The 22,166-nt window shown below is 39.2% G+C and overlaps 1 protein-coding gene across 1 annotated transcript in view; it reads right to left on the minus strand.

Moving 5' to 3' along the window:
- Positions 1-3,855: 3,855 nt before the first annotated feature.
- The window catches only part of LOC122979620, a 190,984-nt gene continuing 172,673 nt past the window's right edge, over positions 3,856-22,166 (minus strand). The window contains exon 11 of the transcript XR_006402886.1: positions 3,856-3,993. The gene's annotated coding sequence lies outside the window, so the exon portion shown is untranslated. The remainder of the gene's footprint in view (positions 3,994-22,166) is intronic.

Below are 22,166 nucleotides of genomic sequence, written 5' to 3' on the forward strand. Positions count from 1 at the left end.
TGTCTGATTCGGTGAATATTATTTGCATATTTTGCTGCATATTTTGGTGTTAAGATCACAAGGGAAATGACTGCAACTGTATGTTGATTGGAAAATATATGATTCAGGTTAGTAAGAATTTGGTGTAAATTAATCCCTTTTGTACTTTGTAAAAATGTAAATTCTGGGTTTGAAGTAATGTAATTTCAACAAGAAGATTTGAGGATAAAAAAAGATGTAATTCTTGTCAGAAGTTATAGTTTATATTGTAATATCTTTGGCTTTAATTCTTGAATAATGTCTATCAGGCTTCTTCACTGCCAGTGGGACTCTGGCTGTGAAATAAAGATGGGCACTTTTTTTTTTCTTTTTTTTTTTTTGCTAAATCATTCACTCAGTTTATCCCTGGAGCAAACAATGAAGTCCAAATCTACCACTGTTTTACCACAAGGCTTCAAAAGGATTAGAACATAACATTGTAATTTGTCAGTACTAATGTGCTAATTTTGTAATTGATCTTGATAGGACTGGCTTGCAGAAACCCATTACTGGATGGCCTGTGTACAAATGTACACATCATCCTTCATTTACTTTATTTCATCAGGTAATTTGATGATCGGCTGTTTGTATAATTCTAAGTAGAACTATTCAAGTAATGTATCTCCAAAAAAAAAAAAAAAAGATCATTTCTAATTGAAAGCTCAACTTCTTTTTATCCCCATTTTAGCTTTTATCTCTGGCTAATTTAGTTTTCAAACTGAACATGAGTAATGTTACTGATAGCATCTACACAGCGATGACTCCACTTCATAGCTTTCTACTGATGGAGTGTTCGCTTCAATCCAGTAATGTAGCTGCATCTGAACTTAGGCAGTGTCTGGTGAAGTAAATCACATGGCTGTGTGATGGAGTGACCGTGCATACAAAAGTAACATGTTGCTTGTTTGAATGCAGCATTGTGAACAGACTCAATATCTACCTGTGTAAGAAAAATCTTCACTTACTGGCCATTCAAAGATCCATTACTGAATAACACAATAAGAGTGCGACTGCAGGACTAATCTATAAATGGTGCCACCTGCAGGCTATGTCATGCTGCATTAACATGTAAACGGATCTGTCAGATCAACTCCCACTGCCCTCTGCTGCAGTCTTCCATGTTTTAGTGCTTTTGAATGTCTGAGAGCGCACAGCTTACCTTTTGTCATCTCTGACTGTACATAGATGCTCTTTGTTCATAAGTCGGGTTTGGATTGGCTCTGTCGTCCCCGTCCATGTTGCCCTTTGAAAATGAATGCAGGAGCATATGCAAGGAATTGGAAGTTTATTCCATTTCAGTGTGGCCTGTGGTAATTTAGCAAATGAGTTCAAAAGTGGCATCACCTCATTACGCTAAGATAAGAATGCTATAAATATATGATTCATTAGGCTCTTAATGAGAATGCTGTGGTGTGGAGGCAGTGAGGGGAATTCTTTTCCTTCCAAGGGTGGATTTTTGAGAGCCTTGTTTTCCAACCTGTACATGCGCACTCTGGCCCCTGGAAGGAGACAAAAGGCTGCCAAGGTCAGGCCCGACTTGAGAATGAAGGACGCGTTATTGATCAAACTCTGCCGAGCTGCAGCTGTAGAGAGGGAATGTTGAGGTGGGGGGTTGGAGGGAGGTGGGGGGGGGGGGGGGGGGGGGGAGATTGAGCTGCAACACAGACACACACACGGGCAGACATAGGCACCGAGTGATGTGTACACAGAAACGCATTGTACACAGTGCAACACACAAAGAATCATTATGGCACCTAGTGAGGGTTAGTACAGGCAAATATTTACCCACTGGAATCATAACTGAGCCGCTGGCTGTGTGGCCTCACAGGGAACCCAATTAATACCATTCATACAAATGACCTGGTGGTAGACATCATGCTATTGAACCATGCTCTTTAAAAAAAAAAAAAAAAAAAAAAAAAAAAACGAACGGATGCAGTGACTTTTTCATTTTGCATGTCCATGTGCGTGTCAACATCTGAGTAGTGGTTTTAGCCTCACAGTCCCTTTCCAAACCCACATTTTTTTCTTTTGAGTCACGGAAATGAGGTGCGTGATGAATGTGAAAAATAACCAGCCCTTTTTTATTTCACATAGTTTTATTCTAAGATGCCTTTTTTCCCCTCTGACTGGTATAGCTGGTGTATGGCACTGGTCCCCCATTCACCCCCAGCAAAGCAGAATGGCTCGGGGGGCTTGGTGGAGGATGCTGCAGAGGCTCAGCGTTGACGTATGGAGGTGAGTGATGGAGGGGAAGAGGACAAAGGAGGATAGAATAGGTGACAGCCTTGTTATGTAGGAGAAAAGCGAGGGGAGACTCAAGTCTTACAGCACCACCAGCTGCCAGAGCTACAAAACTACAGTGGAGACACAGGAGGGAGGAGGGAGGGAAAGTGGAGTATGACTTTGACCCTGACTGATCACTGCAGCATGACTGTCTAGCCTTTTCACAAGGGATCAAAGGATGACAAGGACAACCTGAAATCAGTGTTTTTTTTTTTTCACGTTTGGCTGTACCATATTCTCATTTGGACAAGGACCCATTTCTGTTTTTCTCTATGCAAATGTATTCAGTCTTTTCATATGAATGGGTTTTGCCAGGGTTGACGGAGAGTCTGCTACACATCGGGAACATTCAAGATACCTTTTCTCCCTCTTTTTTTTCTTGTTGCACATATTCATTGGTATCAAGGTGAATAACTACATTGTAAATGAATGAATTATGTGCGCGTACATTCAATGATGTGGTGAGTGTAAAGAGGTGGACAAAATAAAAGAAATACCATACTATAAAATGTAACACAAAACCACCACAAATTACAGCCTTCAAAAAATGGTTTGATCAACACCTCTGACACGAGTTAAAAATAAAGATAAACACACAGTAAGTTAAACAAAGGTCATGCTTATTGCATTGTATTATATAATTGTTTTTTCATATGTAAAGAGTCCTCTCTCCTCACAGTGTATTAGGATCTGTGCTGTCCTGTGTGAACTTGACCAGCTTTAACCTCTGCCTGACAGCCTGTCATGTGTTTAGGATGTAAATGATGGCGGTGACCTCCCACACCGTGTCTCTCCTCTCACATTCCACCATCTGGGTCAGAGGTCCTGTTAGGTTAGCACAGAATAAACAAACACCTTAGAAACCGCATAACAATGGCAGACTAATGTTGAAAACAGCTGCTGCTGATTAATAAACTGAAACCCTTCATGTTTGTCTATTAATCAGTTATGGGCATTCCTCTCCAAATATATCAAGGTTGAGTGTGTGTTACTGTGAATTACTGATGTTTTCATCCAAAAGGTTTCCTGCTCCACTTAGTTGTCTTTCAGTAACTGAAATCCAAGTTCAAGTTTGATGGTTGTTTTGATCTTAATTGAGTGTGAGAGCCTGCACTGGCCTGCGCTGCTCTGCAACCCCTAGGCTCTTTATTTAGCCCCGAGGACAGTCAACCTTGGCCAGAAATGTGACCCTTGACCTTCTTATCTGGAAGAAGCTATTCCCAGCGTGGACAGGGGCTTCTGTGATTTATCTTGGCTCCAAAATGGCAGCGTGATGCAGATGGTAAGGTTAGTGGAGCATAACTAGGTACCCTTCAGGAGGCCAGAGAGCAGTACTGTTGCGCTCACAGAGAATTCACAAGTTATGTGTTGCACAGATACCAATGCCATCATAACAGAAAGTTTAAGGCAGGAAAAGTCTTGTACGATACAGTCAATCGCTCCACATGAGTCCTTAAACCTTGTTCCCAAAGGCTCTCCAGCTGTCCCATAGCAGTAGGGTCGATTTTGAAAACATGCTTGCTCCAAACCTTATACTTAATACATGTTAACCATTTTTGACCATGACCTGACCTGCTTACACCACAATAAGCTGTAAGGACATGAACACAAAGCACATCATGGCTGTTCTTCTCAACAGGGCAAAAGTTTTGTTGGTTGCATCATCCTGTCTTAAACAGCATATCATACCTGTGACAACAAGAAGAGGTGAGGTTAGGGGTTGGGGTGAAACAAGATATACTTGATCAACTTGTATACTAAAATATAAAAAACAGAGCTTTTGCTGAATGATTATTGAGGATTATACATTTGATTTTAACTAGAGTCAGACTTAAGTCACAAAAGTGACTGCACTGGGCTGAGATTTTACCTGCTTGAGACTTGAATGCAGAATCATTTAGTTTTATAATCACAAATAAATATATATTTCGACCTTGTACAAAACAAGAACAATCAAAAATAGACTAATGTTAACAGCTAGAGACATGCCTTGTATATAGGCATACAATGCCAATATTTAGATTAGATTAGATTGTTAACTAATCTAACTGTCAACTTTGTAAAAAAACATTCAACATTCAGAGATTTGAAAGTTAACTTGCAGTTTGCTCAGGAGGACTTTTGAATTTACAAAACTGATCTGAAAGACAAAATAATCCCATTTAAAAAAAAATGTCTGTTAACATGTACTGCTTTATTTTTCTCCTTTGATACATAGTTTATGTATTTTATTTATTTATTTATTTTTACTTATTCCATATTAAATCCAAAACCAAATGATCTACCATTGGGGCAAAAAAAGTAAAAAAGTAAAAATACTCTGTTGGATGAATCCTTGGAAGCATGAAAATTAATAGGAAGTCACTGAATCGCACATTGCACAAAATAGCAAATTTAAAAATGAGGTCATCAGCGCTCGTGAGCAACAATTAGTGACTATGAGGTAAACAGTCTGTGTCAAAGAGCCATTTTCAATTGCCTTTTTGCTTCAGAATGGCTATTGCCTGTCCTGTTTGTCAGCCAAGTCTCACTACTATACACATGAGATTTGCATGAAATACAAACTAACCCTGCACTCAGGCAATTAGCCTCCATTACACTGGCGTTCCGATTGCCAATTTGTCTGCCATGCAAGGTAATCCGGAGTGTTGCTGGCAAGCGCCCAAAATGGTAATAACGGTACTGCAAGAGTCTTTTGTTGTTGTTTCCTCTCAGACTGACGGCCACAGGCGGCTGTTGTGTCACTGGATGAAATGTTGAGGAAGTGGAAATGTCTGCACGGCAGTCAGGAGTCAAGACATGAACCTTTGCCCTTAAATACTACAGTGCAATGGCTTTAAGGCTGCTGTTGTTCTGGTTTTGGTCTCATGACTCCGTCTTAATTTGTTATTCAGGTTTTGGTGTTATTCTGGCTACAGCACAATTAAGCAGTGGAGGTCTGCATTATTATTCAGAAACCACAGAAATTGTATTCCCTTTCATTGGTTTTGAATAAACTAAAAAAAAATATTGGTTTATTACAACTTGGATCCTTTTTTCATAGTTGCAAGCTTCGTTTCTCTTGGTTATGATAACATAATAATCACCAACTTAATTGCGAAAATATGACAACGAGGGCGGTTTGAAAATGCAAGAAACAAGCAGTCAGATTCAGTCACAAATTTGGAAGAGAAAAAAAAAAGATGAACAGTAAAATTATAACCCAAACTGTCCATAAACATCTATCACACTTTACAGACTGGCTTTCTGGTCCAACTTTGACCAACCATAATTAGTGTAGTGTTTTCATGTGTTTTTTCTATGCAATGAGGTATTATTACTGACATTTTTGGTGAACTTGCTTTTTGTTTTACCTCCATATAAAATACTTAAGACAATTTAACTGTTGGGTTGTTTGCAACCTGTTTGATTGTCAGATGCTGCTGTGTTGTCAGATCTCAGCAATCACATTACCATAACCGATGGAAACAATGGCCAAAACTCTGGAAATAACACCCACGTTGTAATAAACTGGAATGATCCTTAATGATAGTTTGACAGCTTCACATTGAGCTTAACTAATTTGACATCATACAGTCTTTCCATGTAGTAGCATTTGCTCTCAGTTGGACTGAAGATTGTTGGGATGTTCAACTGTGCATGCCACACTTGAATGGCTGTGTGTGTGTGTGTGTATTCGTTTCAGTTTGTGTGTCCACAGTTATGGAGAGAGAAGCTCAGCGGTTTGACTCGCTGCACTCAGAGTGCCTGTGATATTGCTCAAGGGTAAAGCCAGACAGGAGAGTTATGACTTCAGCCCATCTCTGGCCATCAGGGAGGTCATAAGGAGGCTACAGTCACACAGGCTCAACCGCATACATACACACACACACACGCGCGCGCACACACACACACACACGCACACACACACAAACACTCATTTACCTAACACACAGGAACACACAGTAAGCCACCTTATCCATCACAAACACACGCATGCATACTGGACGAGGGCCAGTATTAGAGTCAGGGCACTGTCATAAACACAATTACAGCCTTTCAGTCTTGAGCCATAGCTAGGTCTTTCTCTGTCCTGTCTGTGTGTGTGTGTGTGTGTATGTGTGTGAGAGAGAGACAGACAGAGAGAGAGAGAGAGGATGTATGTGAACATTTGCGTCACAACATATTATGAGGTAGACGAAGGAGAGCACCTTTCACATCAAGATATGATTTCCCGTACAGCAAACTGCAGGAACAAGAGGCCATTAAATTCAATGTGACACTCCCCAGGTTAGCCGCTGATGCTTTATACGTGGGCGTGTCACTTTGAGAGTTTTTAACGACCATCACAGAAAGTGGAGAGGGGATGCTCCCCAGCAGACACACACACACACACACCTCTGGCAGAAGGTGCTAGGCAGGATTGGAGGAGCAGCTTTTATAGAGACAGATATAAAGGTAAGACCTGGGAGAGGAGACATCTGACAGAGTTTTACGAAGTGCCACAAGTGAAGGGCCAGTGCTTTTAACAGTGCATACAAATTGAAACATATTCTTACATCATATTTTTTTTGTTTATTGTGACAAAAGATGTAATATCCCACTTAAGAGAAGCTTGTATATCCTTCAGTTAAATGTGTGAGGTGATGTTATGGTTATCTGGGCCGTCACCAGTCCCTGTGCTGCTGCACTGTATTTTCTACATTTTGTTTTCTACATTTCTAAAACATATCTTAGCTCCTTATGCCCTCTTGTGGCAGATATCGGAGGTAATTTCACTCGCAGCCAGCCACTCACTCAGCCCCCTTGTTCCTTATTTTAATTGACCTGGATTTGTTCCTTTGCTTTGCTGTAATGAAAAAGCGAGAGGTGCCTCGAGACTGAAAATCCTGTCAGCTTCGCCCTGCAGCAATTCCCACACCCCAAAACTGGGTCCCCTTTACAAGATCTACTGTTTGAAGCTGAGCAGAAATAAAAAATTTAAAAGACCTGGGTGCTTCAATGCCTTGCAATGAATAATTAAGAAATATGCATTTCCAGATAATGGAGAAGGGAATTTTAATACATTTGGATGTAAATTCATTGAAGAAACACTTTGGCATATATTTGTGTGGGGCTTGTACATGAGTTTGTCTTGTATCCTTATTTCTCTGTGTCAAGAGACAGTAAAATATTCATCCAGCGTTTCACACCGAGTTTGCTGCTATATTAAACATAGAGGATGACTTTTTAAAAAACAGAAACCTGTACAAATGGGACACGTGCTCATTTGGGCCCCGCACTAAAAGAATATGAACGGAGATACTATCAAGTCTGATGCATATACATATTACAGTAATGCTGTCTGTGTCTGCTTGTCAATGTGCTGCTGAGAGACTCATATTATCAATACAAGGCGATCAATATTCTACATCATGAACAAGGTCATTCAATCAAAACTTGTTGGATTAAAGATTCAAAAGAGATTAAATTTGTTTTAGAATGGGATAGAAAATCAAACATTGTAACTAATAGATTATACAGTGATTTTTAGATACACAGCGCTTCTATGAATATAAAAATGCTACATAAATATACAAAATACTGCATATGTGTGATGAAACACAATCTCATCTTCGCTGTCAAAATATCTCCTCTTTGCTGACTAAAATCCAATTAAAGTAAAGTCACAGTTTCTCTCCAGTCACCATGTAAAAACTATTTAAAATGCATAAATCATAATAGTTAGTCGTACCTGTCAGCACCTCCATCCAACAGTGTTATACCTGGCCACATAAAAAGACACACATTTGAGGATGAATTCTCCCTTGCTGCTCATTGGTGAGTTTTTTTCTCTTGTCATTACAGAGCATAGCTTACAACTCCCTGTATAGTTATAAATCATAGACCATGGGCCTGTTTGATTTTACACTTGATGACTCATCAGAGATTTAACTCTTCATATTAAAGCCCGGTGACAATTTTATGGCCTCCATACTGGAAGAAGACTGAATATGTTGTGTGCCGTGTTACAACAGAAAGCCCTCTGTCTTCATAACTCATCTCCTGCGAAGGCAGAGCTGGGTTTTTTGCTCGGGGGCCGCGAGCGGAAAGCCTGGCAAGGCTGGGACTGAGGTGTGCGTATGTGCGCGTGTGCATGCATGGCGTTTGTTGTGTGTTTGCGTGTGCGCTCGAATGACTGTTCTTCCTAATTAAGCATCAGCAGCTTCTTGGACCAGGGGAAGGCAAGACTTCACAGCCATTAAATCAGGACAATGCTTTTTGTGTCACTGGTGCTGGCGTAAGTTGCCCTGCTTCCCCTCCTTCTCCTTGCATCTCTTCTCTCTCCTTACCCTCCCACCTCCTCACCCTCCGTCAGTCTCACAGCTGCCATGCAGCCTAGGGCTCCAAAAATAAATGATGGCTTCCCAAGTGCATGGTCAAGGCCAGGCAAGTTGGCAGGGCTGGATCTCCTTAGAGAGCTGCAGCAGTGACTTCACTAGTGTGCCCTCCGTTGGTGGATTGTGTTAACTGCAACTACATGTCGGTGGGCACATTAATGTACAGGAGGTGGATAAAAGAACAGAAATACTGTTTAATATAATGAAGTCCATTACAACAGCACAAACTACTACTTCTAAAATTATCATAAAGATGAATTAAAGCTTCTCTGACACAGTTTCAACATTTAAATCTTCAATACAGTATTTATTTCAGGGCAGTTGTATTGGATTCAGTTTTACAGGTGTCCATGTTAATCCTCTACTGCTTTGTAAATAGATCCTCAGCCTTTCTCTAACATGCCGTTTGGACATAGATAATTGATCAGCTTTGATCGGCTTTGATCTCCCGTTTACACATCGTATGCCAGGATCCCACCAAATAACAAACACTAAGTTCAGATTCTTACTGTTAGGCTTGAAGGCTGGTGTTTGCCAGCCATATGACACTAATTCATAAATTAATGAAAGTACATTTTGTTGGACGAGTTGTAAAGAAGGCTCCCGTCTCCTCTCCTTGCGCTGGGTGACAGGGGAAGTGGAAGTGAGGGCACTGAAAAGTCAAAGTGGATCAGTGTAGACTATTCCTAGAATACAGGTGTGACCAGCTGCCTTAGGCTCTTTCAGAAAGAAATTAAGGTCAGCACAGGACCAGTCTGTGTGTATGTATCTGAGAGAGAGTATTTAAATAATATGCGCAACCAGAAACATCTTTAAAATAAGTAACTTCAACCAAAAGCTGAAATAATTTCTGATTAACGGATTACTCATTTCACCGAAAACTATTTTGATAACTAATTACTTGTTTTAGTCATTTTTCAGAAATGCCCCCAAAAATGGCTGATTCCAGCTTCTATAATGTGGGTATTTGCTTTTGTTGTTGCTGTCTGTTGTTGTTGTAGCACAAAACAAGACATTTAAAGACATCAACTTGGGCTTCAGGAAATTTTGATGGGCATTTTCACTATTTTCTGACATTTAATAGATGAAATGATTAATAATTCGGAAAGCAATCATGAGAATAATCAACAGTAATCATAAAAATTGCTTGCAGTCTGACGGCAAACAGTCACAGAGTTGAATAAACTACTGTTTGTCACAGTTAGAGCAAAACAAATTTCAAGCTTTAAGGTCATTTTTATTGCATGGGTATTGTCTGGTATACATCATATAGTACAGGTGTTCACATTATTCTGCCCACACACTGCATGGTTATTCGCGTTCGTAGGCAGTATACCCATCAGATACACAGCTGACATTGTGCTTCGGCTTATGCAAGACGACACGCAGATGAATGCATGAGAATAAAATATACAAAAGAGAAATGTCATTCTTGTGTCAGAGCAAGAATCCACCTACAGGAACACATTATGCATGTGAGCAGGTACATGAACACACATAGAAACTCAGCCTCATCTGCCCTCCATCAAAACTCTGTGCACTGTAGCGGCTCAGTGCTGCAGAGTGGATGAAGTGGCTTAGAGGCAGGTCCTTTGGTCTGGTATTAATTTTACATACTCTAAGGAGGCCATATATATCTTTTATCCATTTAATTAGTTCTGCTGTCTCTAAGTTGGTCAGGTCCATTTTACCCTCGACGATATGAGCTAGTCCAGTCAGTCATGGAATTCATCAAATATATGCATTGCATCTCTGAAGACTATTCAGGCTTTAATACATATTCAATGGCTGAGTTATTGTTGTCAAAGGCAGACGCACTGAACTGCAGTTCAGAGAATTGAGAGCAATTTAACTCACATTTCTGTACAGGCCGTTATTGACTTTGGCATCAAACATTATGAATAATGGCTTAGTCTACTCAAATACAAATAAATGTTCATAGACACAGACCAGTGCTGAGGGCCTTAGGCGTTTTAGCTTGAATACTTTCTGCAAAACAACAATTTAGGACATGTGTTGCTTGTGAAATGCAATCAAAACATCTCAATAGATGATTTATTCATTTTAACAAAATTTATAGATGTTTTCCTTTTACTGTTTTTGTGTGATACAGTACTTACACAAATGGGAGAGTTATGCACCAGTGGGTGGACCGGGCGTCCACTAGGGGTCAGGCTGACACAAAACATTGAGTACCTGCTGTATGTGGTGAAATAACTGCACACATGTTTGAAATAATGCAAAGCAAGATCATCACAGAAAAATAAAATGCATATAAAATACATTGATGATCAGAAAATGGCTGATTTTGATTAAAAACATTAAAATACAAAGCAACTCATGAGCATGATATAAGTTAATTTTTATGTAAAAACTATTAAAAACTATATAAATAAATATTTTGTAGCAGTAAATGCAACATAAAAATAAACTCTATAAGTCAAAACACAAGTGAAGATATGTTTCTATTAAAATAGACATTTAATTCCTGCTGGCTATTGTACAGATTGATTTTTACACTATATTGATCTTTACTATGAACAGATCAGATTTTAAATGATGTGCATTCACATTCAAACATCAGCACTCACTAAAAACTACCTTTCATACGTTACATATACTTTCCTTATAACACTGCTAACGGCTTTGAGAACATTAATTAATGCAGCAAGATAACGATATTTAACAGTACAAATCTAAATCAAAATGTGTCAGCCAGGCTTTCTGTCACAAGATTAAGTTTTTCATTCTTGTTTTTTTTCCCCTCCACTTTTCAATCAAACTTTTTTTTCCCTAAAATTAAATTCATTAATAAAATTCAAACGGGAGAACTGGCCCCGACAACATCATCGCTCATATATCTTTTTCATATTATATATCTAAAATATTTTCTATGAAGATATTTCTTCCCTCAAATCTGAAAAGTGTATGTTGAACAGACAATACACTGTTACTGCAACGTTCCTGCAACACATCCCAATGAAAACTTCACCTCCTGGCTCACGCTACTTTTCCTCATTGTGCCTTTTTTTAAGTTAACCACTGCAGACAAACGAGACAATTTAAAGTCACTGAAAAGTCCAACATGTCTTAGTCAAAGTTTATGTTTGCAGTTTTTTTTTTAAATGTTTGTGCATTTCCACAACAGACAGTCTGATATTCCCCTCAACAAAACCAATTACTTAAGCTTTCTGTTACTGGGCAGAAACGTACTAAATGTACTAGAGAAATTTTAAATAAAAGTGACACAATTCCAGTTTCTCATGGAGGTCCAGTATGTTTGCTGCTGCCGTGAGGTTAAATTACTGTCTGCAGCAGTGGGTACAGTGTTTATAAAGCTATCCTGGCCATTATTTTTATTTATCTTCTTTCTTTAGTAGAAAAGAAATGTGTTCATCTTTTTAGTAATGACCCTTCATTAAGTGCCAGAATCATCCATACATCTCACAACAGGATATTAAACAAGTATACTAAATATCAAACATCAGTTTTGATAAGACAGAAAATATATACAGTATTAGGATGTATAAAGGGGGAAAAAAAGCAGAATTTCATTAAAGGCTTTGTTTAAGAATTTATCTGGTGAGTGACAGTATCACATTTTTTATCATGAGGATGAGAAAGTTCACACAGTCCAAAAAAAAGTGCATGAATTTCTGCTGTGTTCCACTTACTACTTTACACTCTCACATGTTAACAAACAAGAATTGAGTGTTTTCTGTGAGTTTGAAGTGTTTACTGTATGTGTATGTGTGTGTGTGTGTTGAAATATGTGTAGTGTATTGCAGGGTGTTAATACACAACACAGTGGGAGCAGCGCCAACATAGTGGACTCTTTAACAAGCTGTCAGGGGCCATAACATTGTTCTCCTGCAACAGTTAACACAGCACACTGGGCAGCTCCAGGTAGTGACACCCTCAATGCACTACAGAGCACCTTTGTGGTCCACACAAACACACAAAAACACACACAAAACTGGTGTCTGTACAGACTGCTGCTCGCATTCTCACTTCTGGCCCCATACACACCAAAGCAGCTAATAGGCGGCAGTGTTCTTGCTTAATGGAAGTGCAGAGAGAGTTCTGCTGTTGAGGTAGATAGGGCCCTCTGGGCAAAAACACATTAACCTATTTGGAGGGCGTGAATTCTAGATGGTGTTATTAGCAGAGAGTCTGAGCACCTTGAGCTGAGCTGCTCTAATACTCAGGGTGAGTTTGTGTTTGTGTGCCAGAGAGAGGAAATAGGTGAGAGGAAGAGGGAAAATTCTTGTTTTAGTTGACTGTCTCAGTGAAGGTCTTTGCACAATCTATCTCCTCGGTGTGAATCAGCAGGTCCAAGGTAAAGCCAGACTTCTTTCACTGAGGGTTTTATTAGCCTTTTGGCAGCAGCACAACAAGTTAATGCAGTTCTAGAGTTGTGTGCTGAAAATATGGTGTGAAACAAAACTGACCAAACAAACTGATCATTGAGTTTTACAGAAAAATGCACAAGTTCAAGGTCAGGTTATGTTGTCATGCACTTTAAAAAGGCAATAAAATGACTTCACTGTCATAGCCACAGCTACATACTCAATTTTGCACTAAATGCTTTGAAAAAAAAAGGGGGCAATTACGCTTATGCCATCCACCAATTCTATCCAATTAGCCAATTAAGGCTAATTACAGTTTTAGCTTTGGCACAAGGGTTTTCATAATTAACCATTTATCAAGTCTCCACCCTTTTTCTCTCCAGAAGACACCCAGGCAGCAGAGCAGAGGAGGCGTGCACTCCCGCCTCCTGCTCCGCCAAACTCCCATGTCCACCTTTCCCCATGGGAGTGAAGCTGGAACTGAGCTCCGGCTTGCATCATATTCCCCTTATTACGTCTTTAGGGATGTAAATACATTTTTATTCAGCCTTTTTTACTCAACGTTAATTAAAAAGAATCATTTAATCCTTATTTTATGCACACTGGCAGTCTGCTGTAGAACATACAGTCTAAATCTGACCATACATTGCCACCCGCACAGTATGAATTAATTGAGGTGACCACAAGGTCGCCAAGGCATCTAACCTGTCCTGTTCCTCTGTGCCACACACACACACACACACACACACAACACTCTAACCCCTATTGTACTACTGCATTATCTACTTTGAGTTAGATTCTCCAGTTTCACAGTGTAAGTGAATTTCGTCGAGTTGTGCATTATTAAAGGGCAGAAATTATTTATCTAATATTCATTATTTATATTTATACAAGGAGCTTGTCCGCAGGGAGCAGGTCTCATTTTCAGCCTCATATTTTGTAAACAGGCAGTCACAGAAGCGACAGTTCCTCTGATTTAAAGAGACAGGCCTGCTTATGGGGAGTGATGCCTACCTTGAATTCAAATGGAAAGGTGATCAATTTTTTATATTTTTTCATGCAGCATTTGCATTGACTCACTCTCGGATTCTGCCGCTGCTTCCTCTTTCAAATGGACAATGGGGGCAGACAGGTGAGTCTGAAGTGGAAAAAGGAAAAAAAGAAAACCGCCACCTGAAAACTGGACAACACAGACTCAGGCTAGAAATAAGATATATTCAGCCTTTTAATTCGGAAAATAAACGGAGATGCGTCCATCACTCCGAGCTGACCTCTGTGCAACTTGATTAGAATTATTGATAAGTGATTACATTAATCCCTCCTGATGATAAACAGAATCAATTATTCAATTTGATTGTTTCTTTTCCTTGTTTTAAAAAATGAATAAAGTTTGTGGAGAGCCACAGACCACTTCCACAGCCTCAAAAACTGTCTACACATACCCAAAAACCAACACAGCTCCAACCACAAACTCAAACTGTGGTAAGAGTAAAGTTCTCTACACTGTGAACTCTACTGAGCACTGGAGGTCCGTGCACACACACACACACACACACACACACAAAAAAAACAGTGTTCAGTTGGTGGGGATTGTAACATTCACTATGCATCTTTCCATGTTAACACCACAGAGTAGATAGACAGAAGGAACGGCAAGGCCAGACAACCGAGTATGTGTTTGTTAGCCCCGAAAATGTGCCCGCACCTCCACACCCGCTGCGCCTGAGTACCTTTAAGTACGAACAAAATCACTTTTCAAAGGGAATAATGTAGAACAACATCATGTCAACTTTAGGACATATTTATATATTTCTTTGGGCTGGCATTAATTTTAAAGCAGCATTTTGAAGTTGAGGAAAAGGGAATGCTGTGCTCAAACCAAGACGAAACAAGAGACACAGGGTGCAGTTATGCAAATGAATGAAATAAATGTCAAAATGGCAGTGAAGAATTGATGAGGACAGAGAGCGCTTGTCTTGGTTGCGAGGGAAGTGGATGACTGAGAGGACAAGTGACGTTCATTTTCAAAGGAAAGTTTCACGCCGCTATCATGGCAGCCATTGTGACTCGCGGATAAATTTTAATGCCCCACTCTGACGATTCTGTGTCACTCTCTCTTCCTTTTTCTTTCCTTCTTTTTTTCTCTTTTTTTTATGCAAGTACCCATCGCAAACTCCTCTCCCTATCTTGCTGCGATGACATCCGAACAGACACATGTGCATGTGGCGCGCCAGGACCCAGAAAGCCTGTGCACATGGAAAAGAAAGATGGGGGAAAAGTCTTTATAAAAGATTCATCACAAATGTCTCTAATCCACTACTGCATTGTCAAGGAGATGTTATAAAGCACACATTGTAAATGGATTCTTCCCTCACTGACTAAAGTCATTTCTGCAGAGGGATGGGGGAGTGGAGCCGGGGCGACAGGGGGCATCCTTGTGTGGCACCAGACAAGTACATAGTGTGAGCAGATGAGCAGCACTCTCTGGGACTGCATTACTACCTGTCCCCAGTGCTCTGCTGCCTGTGAGCCCGACTCTAATGTAGCCTACAAGTCGGCCACATTCCCCTTGTCAAGGCTTTGACGTGCACGTCAAAAATTACCCAACCTAAAGTGACAGCCCCCTTTCTTCCCGTCTCTCCCCTCTCTGCAGCCCGGCCTGCTCTCCAACCTAGCTAGAAGAGTGCTTTGAAAGCCAAGACTGCCAATGCCACTCTTCAGCGGCAGGCACTTTATTTATTCCTCACCGCAGGCAACGGGAGGTAAAACAATATGGATGGCACTGTGGAAGCTCATAATATTAGCTTTGGCTGTGGGCACTGGGCCATAAATATCGCACTGCCTCGTAGAGAATATGATTGGAGCCACTTGAAGTATCAAGATTTTGAGCAAAGGTCTGAAAAAAAAAAATGGGAGAGGGGGCGGGGTGTCACTACCTTTCTTTCATCTCTTATCAAATCACCCTTCAGCTCCTCCATCCTCCCAGCGCAAAGTGACATAAGTCTCTCATGCTTTTAGTGGCACTTTGAAAAATAAGACCTCAGTGAAGCAAAAATAATCACTCTTTTCAACACTTCACTTCATCTGGTGATGCTCTTCACTCCTCCATTCCAGAGCCCCTTCAATCACATACGATGATATTAAGTATTATTTATTTATTTTCTGTTTCAGAGGAGCAGAGGTTGTAAAAAGGAGGAAGCGACAGGAAGGTGGGAAAGGGAGCCCCGTCCCGCCACAAACACACACACACACAAACATGCACGCACACACACATACACACGCACACAAAATCAAACACATTTTGTACGGCTTTGATCTCTTCTACTGTTTGACTTTTACATTAGTACAAACGTGACATTTTATGATCCGACGCTCTTTTTAACCTCATCGTGGTAATTTGTGTGTGTGTGTGTGTGTGTGTGTGTGTGTGTGTGTCAGGATGAGAAAAAGAGTGGGTGAGAGAGAGAAATATTTCAGTATGTCTCGTGTCTTTCATTACATGTTTCTCTTGAGGAAAGATGACTTTTTGATTTATAATATAGTTAAAAAAGCAGATGCTGAGAAGTGTATTGACGTATTTTTACACACAAACACACACACACACACACACACAATACACTCAGAGTGCATCTCGCTAAACTTCCCCTTCCCTAAAGACATGTTCTTTAAGATAAGAAAACAGACTGGATCAAGGACAGGGGATATGGACACTTCAGACTGATCTGGAGTGAAGAGGATGTTTTACTGATCAATAATCTTTTGTTGCTTTGATCTCGCCTCCGTTCTGCTCTACATGCTGCCCCAGACTGACACTATTCTTTATATTTACGTATATTAAAAGAGAGGACTGTTGTTTTAAACTGTTTTTTGCATTTTCCAACATTTTGATACAGAACAAAAACTTGACTACTACACAAACAGGCAATGTGTCTACTGATGAATATTACAAAAAATGATCATTACGTATGTATTTAATTGGACAGAGTTCGAAACCTAGAGCTTGAATAATTTACAAAATGCTGTCTTATTTACTTTAATTCTTTTCCCAGGGAATTACGAAGCATATACCTGAACTTATCTAAAATTTAAGATGCTCCATCATCTCCCTCAACCTGGGATTTTCCAATTCAGTCAAATGATTCTGTGTGCTAGTAGGTTGTAATCATGTATTTAGCCGCTGTCAGTTATTTTCTCCTAAGATGCAGAATATTGCAATTAGTGGATCCAACTGCATTGGCTGTCCAAAAAAGACAAAAGAAAACACCAAAATCTAGATCATTTTGTACAGTGCAGAGATAGAATATTTTAAATGGGTACTCCAGAGATTTAGTTCTGTACTTTGGAAACTCACAGGAGACAGATTTTTTTTTTTTTTTTTGAAATGGTCAAAATTGAAGCAGTAGAGGCCAAGATATCCCAACTTTTGGCCCCTAGTCTGGGTTAAGCTCCAAAAAAGGCTGGATCCTACATTTCCCAGAATGCAAATCAATAGCAACCTCCAGTTTGTAATGGAGTCTTTGAAGTCACACACTCAAGCCTAAGATACCCTGCAAGAATGCAATTCACCAAAAAAGGAGAATGAATTTTACAATAAGAATAAGTAAAACAAATGATTATTTACATTAGTTTCAATGGAAAGTAGTTAGTTTCAACCTCTTACAAGCTCAACTCTACTAACTAAACCTAAATAACTGTCAGAACTTTCTCTCTATAATCACTAACACATTACAGAGTTATTTTCAAGAAACTTTCAGGACCTTCAAAATAAAGCATTATCTTGCATCAGTGAATTTACACAACTGTATGTCTTTGTTGTATAAAATTAGTGAAGGAAAAATGACATCTCCTCTAGCACTGTACAAACAGTTATTTTGATAAAAAAAATATCTGCATAATCATGACTTTCTTTCACACAAGTTTATTTTGTGAGAACTTTCAAAAAGTACATGCACCATATTCATAAGCGGTGGTAGTTCGAGTTGAATTTCACGTGCTGTAGAAGCGAGCCAGAGAACGAGTATCAAGCCTCTCTGTCTTCCTGTTCTCTTGTATCTACATCAGTGCACAGACAACACTCACATCTGAGCCGGGTCACTTAGGACCTCTGCCTCATCACTTTAACTAAGTTACACAATCCTTTGCTCTGCTGTCGTTTCATCCCCACTTACCCTCCTCTCATCTCACCCTCCTGCACATGCATCTGTGTGCATCTGCGTCCCCAACTGCTGCGCAATTAAAGAGAGATGAGCAGTGCTGTTAGTTTATAAAAAAAGGAGTGAAAAAACATAATGTAGTTTGTGTGTCACCATCAATTTACTGCATGTTGAAACTTTAAAAGAGCCGATGAATAATTCCAGAGGAGAGCAAAGGGGAAGAAGGGTGGGGTGGTAAGAGAAATAGATGGAACATAGAAAAGAAGACAACAGGAGGGGGTGGGTGGAGTGGGGGGGTAGTAGAGAAAATGACATTGTTATTCATCCGACTCTTTGTCACAAGTTGAGAGTGAAAGATGCAAAACTTCAAGCACACAATCTCCCGTGGGTGAAATACTGCAGTTCAAACAAAGTAAACAACTGTTTTACTGTGATGCACACTTTAGTCTTGCTGGAGGCTAAGTTGCCTTCCTGCTGCAGCTGGTATTGTGGCACACTTCGCCGGCAGGGGAGAGCACGAAAATTGTTGCAAAGATCTCACAGTATTCTCACCAAGAGTGGCACGCAGGAGACTCGGAGCCTTGTTGTTATTTACATAAAACGAGCAGGTTGCCTTTCATGAATGGAGGCTGCTTGAATAGAAAAGGAACATGAGCACTGTATGACATAGTACACATAATCTGTTCTCATATAAAGAGAGATTAAAAATGTACATTTGGGAAGTATAATTTTAAGGCAATTACATAAGCGACCACAGAGCTAAATGTCAGGCTTTTTTGATACTAGTGTGGATTTCTATAAACCCTTTTTTAATTGAAAAAAAGAAGCTGATGTTCTCGAGCAGCTTTAGGGCAGGACAACTTAAGGGAAATGTCATGTTGCAATTTTGCTGTCTGAAAGGCTGCAACTGTTGACATTTTTTCTTAAAAAAATGACTCAAAATGATTAATCTATTATCAAAATAGTTGCTGATCCATTTTCCCATTCTCATTTCTCATTTTCGAGTAATTAATTAATCGTAGCAGCTCTAGTTGTCTGCATTGTATTAAACTTAAATGGACAATATTTCAATGATTAATTGTTCAGCCTTAAACTTTGACAAAGTCTCAAATTGGCAAACTTTTGATTTAAATCGGGAACTATCTGATCAAAGATTAAGAAAACTTCTTTTGATATTTTGCACTATAGACACATTTCAGTTGGTGCCAAAAGTGTATTGAGATCTCATACCGAGCCCCCCCTCCACTAAAAATCTATTTTTCAAAGCTGATTACCAAGCTTCCAGCCAGGGTATGTGTCTCACCATTTTAGAGAAAACAAAACAAAACAATATTGTCAAAAACAAACAAAAATGGAAAATATTGGATAAAACGGGTGCAGGAAAGAAAAAAAAAAAGGAAAAAGGCCCTTGGTGAGCTTCAGCTGTTTAGTTAAAAGATAAGACTTTAATGTTTTACCTGGTCCAGGAGAGAGAATCCCCCACAAGAACACGAATCAAAGCTCCTATTACAACAAGAAGATTACACAGAAAACATGTGAGAGTTTGTGCAGCATGCAGGTTGTTTGTCTGAATCATATCATAAATTCTAAAGTCTGGAGGCGTAGCCACCATTTATCCCTCTCTAAAATGTGGGATTTGAGCTTCACCTAAAAAAAAAAAAATAAAAAAAAAAAAAGAAAGAAAGAAAAGAAAAAGAAAGCATGCCCTCGGCCTTTTTACTGTAGCAATTTAACTTCTAACAAAAAGACTCATAGGTTGTGTGTGTGATCCATGTAGAACAACAAGATTAAAACAACAAGGATTAAAGCTAGTTTATTTTAAAGATGTACAGTACTGTAGCTACTATAGTGGATATATAGTGTCTTGCTATAATAGATAAGAGTTGAGGTGGATGTTACAGAATAGAAAGAGAGAGAAATGATAAAAATTACAACATGCAAATAGCTGCATGTTATTGTAGCTTCAAGCCTTTTACAGCTGTGGTACAACAATGAACTCCTCTAAGATAGACTGAATGATGACAACCAATCAGTTCATCTCACATATCTCACTTGGGAAAGGTGTCACACATGAAGCAGATGAAAATGTATTATAGATCTCTTATACGAAGGTTACTGAAAGTATATTATGACCACATAAACTGTATAACATAACTAAAACTACAACAATTGACATCAGAGCTGCAGCTATTAGTCAATTAATTGATCGTTACCAACTATTAAATTAATTGCCAACTATTTTGATAATCGGTTTAATTGTTCTTTAGTCGTTTTTTAAGAAAAAAATTCAAATTCTCTGATTCCAGCAATGTGAATATTTTCTGGCTTCTTTAGTCTTCTATGAAAATAAACTGAATATCTTTGTAACGTGGACTGTTGGTTGAGTCAAAAGAAGACATTGGAGGATGTCACCTTTGGAAATAGTGGTCGATATTTTTCACCATTTTCTGACATTTTATGGAACAAATAACTAACCAACTGATTGTGAAAATAATCAACAGACTAATTGATAATGAAAATAATTGTTAGTTACAGCCCTAATCGACATACAATAATTTGGTAAAGGGTGATGGAAAACAAAAACCAGTGTAACCTGTTTTTCCTTTTTACCTGTGAGTATAACAAGATATTACAATTGATTTGACAATGTGAAATTTCTGTTTGAAAAGCTCCATGTAGCATCAAAGCATGACGTTCATTTTTGAAAGAACAGTTTATACAACAAAATAATCTATACTCAGTGGTACACTTTTTAGCTTTAAGAGCTTTCCACTGCATCTTCATAAGCATGGAGCTGTCTCAGGTGTCATCACATGACTTTCGGGTGATGTAGCATTCATGTAGCATGTTCAGCATGAAATCTAACCAGCATCATGTGTAATACTGAATTATATAAAAGTGTTATTGTGACTCAATATGTATGTTTTCATTGAAATAGCAGATCAGTAATGTTAACCATACATATAGTCAGAGGGACAGTCATGTAAAAAAAGAGCTTATGGATGCAATTTTATTAATAATTTTTAGATTCATTCAAGTGAATTGATGGATGCAATATGCTTAAAATATTTGTGCTCAAACGACATGCACAGCACAGATGCGTTTACACATTACACACACACACACACACACACACACACACATATAGAGCACATGCATCAGCTGAATTTCTTCAGACATGTAATAACAGCATGTGTACAATACCCAATTAAAATAAAACTCCTCACAAACAGACAAATGTTACCACACACAACAAACCCGCGCATTGCTTTCTGTTGAAATGTACATACTAAATAAGATATGGGTGAAAATGAACCCATTTCCCCTCTTGTTACTTTTAAATGCAAATTGGGTTCTTCATTAAAATGTGTGGCTAAACTTCATTAGCAGCAGATATTGATTTTCAGGCTGCGACGATCTGATAGGCCCTATAGGCAAGTGAAGGTACAAAGGTTTGTCTAAATGCTAACTGGTAGTATGTGGCTCCGGGCTAGTTGGAGTTCTGGCTCTGAGAGCTATAGAACATCTGGAGAGGTAACATTTACATAAGCTTCTCTTTGTACATGGGAACCTTCATTAACATCACGCTGCTTTGAACTCAGGATGAGATGGTAATACAGATGAAACTGAAGTAAAGGAGACCGGCGCTGTGTTGGATTGTTGCAGCAATGTGCTGTTTTCTCTGATGGTGTTTCCTGTTTTTGCACAATATTTCAGGAAAGTGGTGGAGCTTCTGGGTAGTCCCACAGGAACAAGCACGCAAGAACATTTCTAGAAATTTGGTTTCAATTCCAGGATTTTATACATCAAACTTATGAGGCTTTCCTAAATCTCAATGTTTAACTTTGCTGACCGCAGTCTTTGGGGAGGACATACAGACATTTTATTATGACCCACTTACTGGTGGCTACAAGTGGCTGCTCGTCCAGTCATTTTGCTGAATGATGGTGTGTGAGAGAGTTTTGAAAGGACTAAAAGTGATGTTGCAGAGGACTAGAGTG

Source organism: Thunnus albacares, chromosome 3, assembly GCF_914725855.1.
Source record: "Thunnus albacares chromosome 3, fThuAlb1.1, whole genome shotgun sequence".
Classification (NCBI taxonomy): Eukaryota; Metazoa; Chordata; class Actinopteri; order Scombriformes; family Scombridae; genus Thunnus; species Thunnus albacares.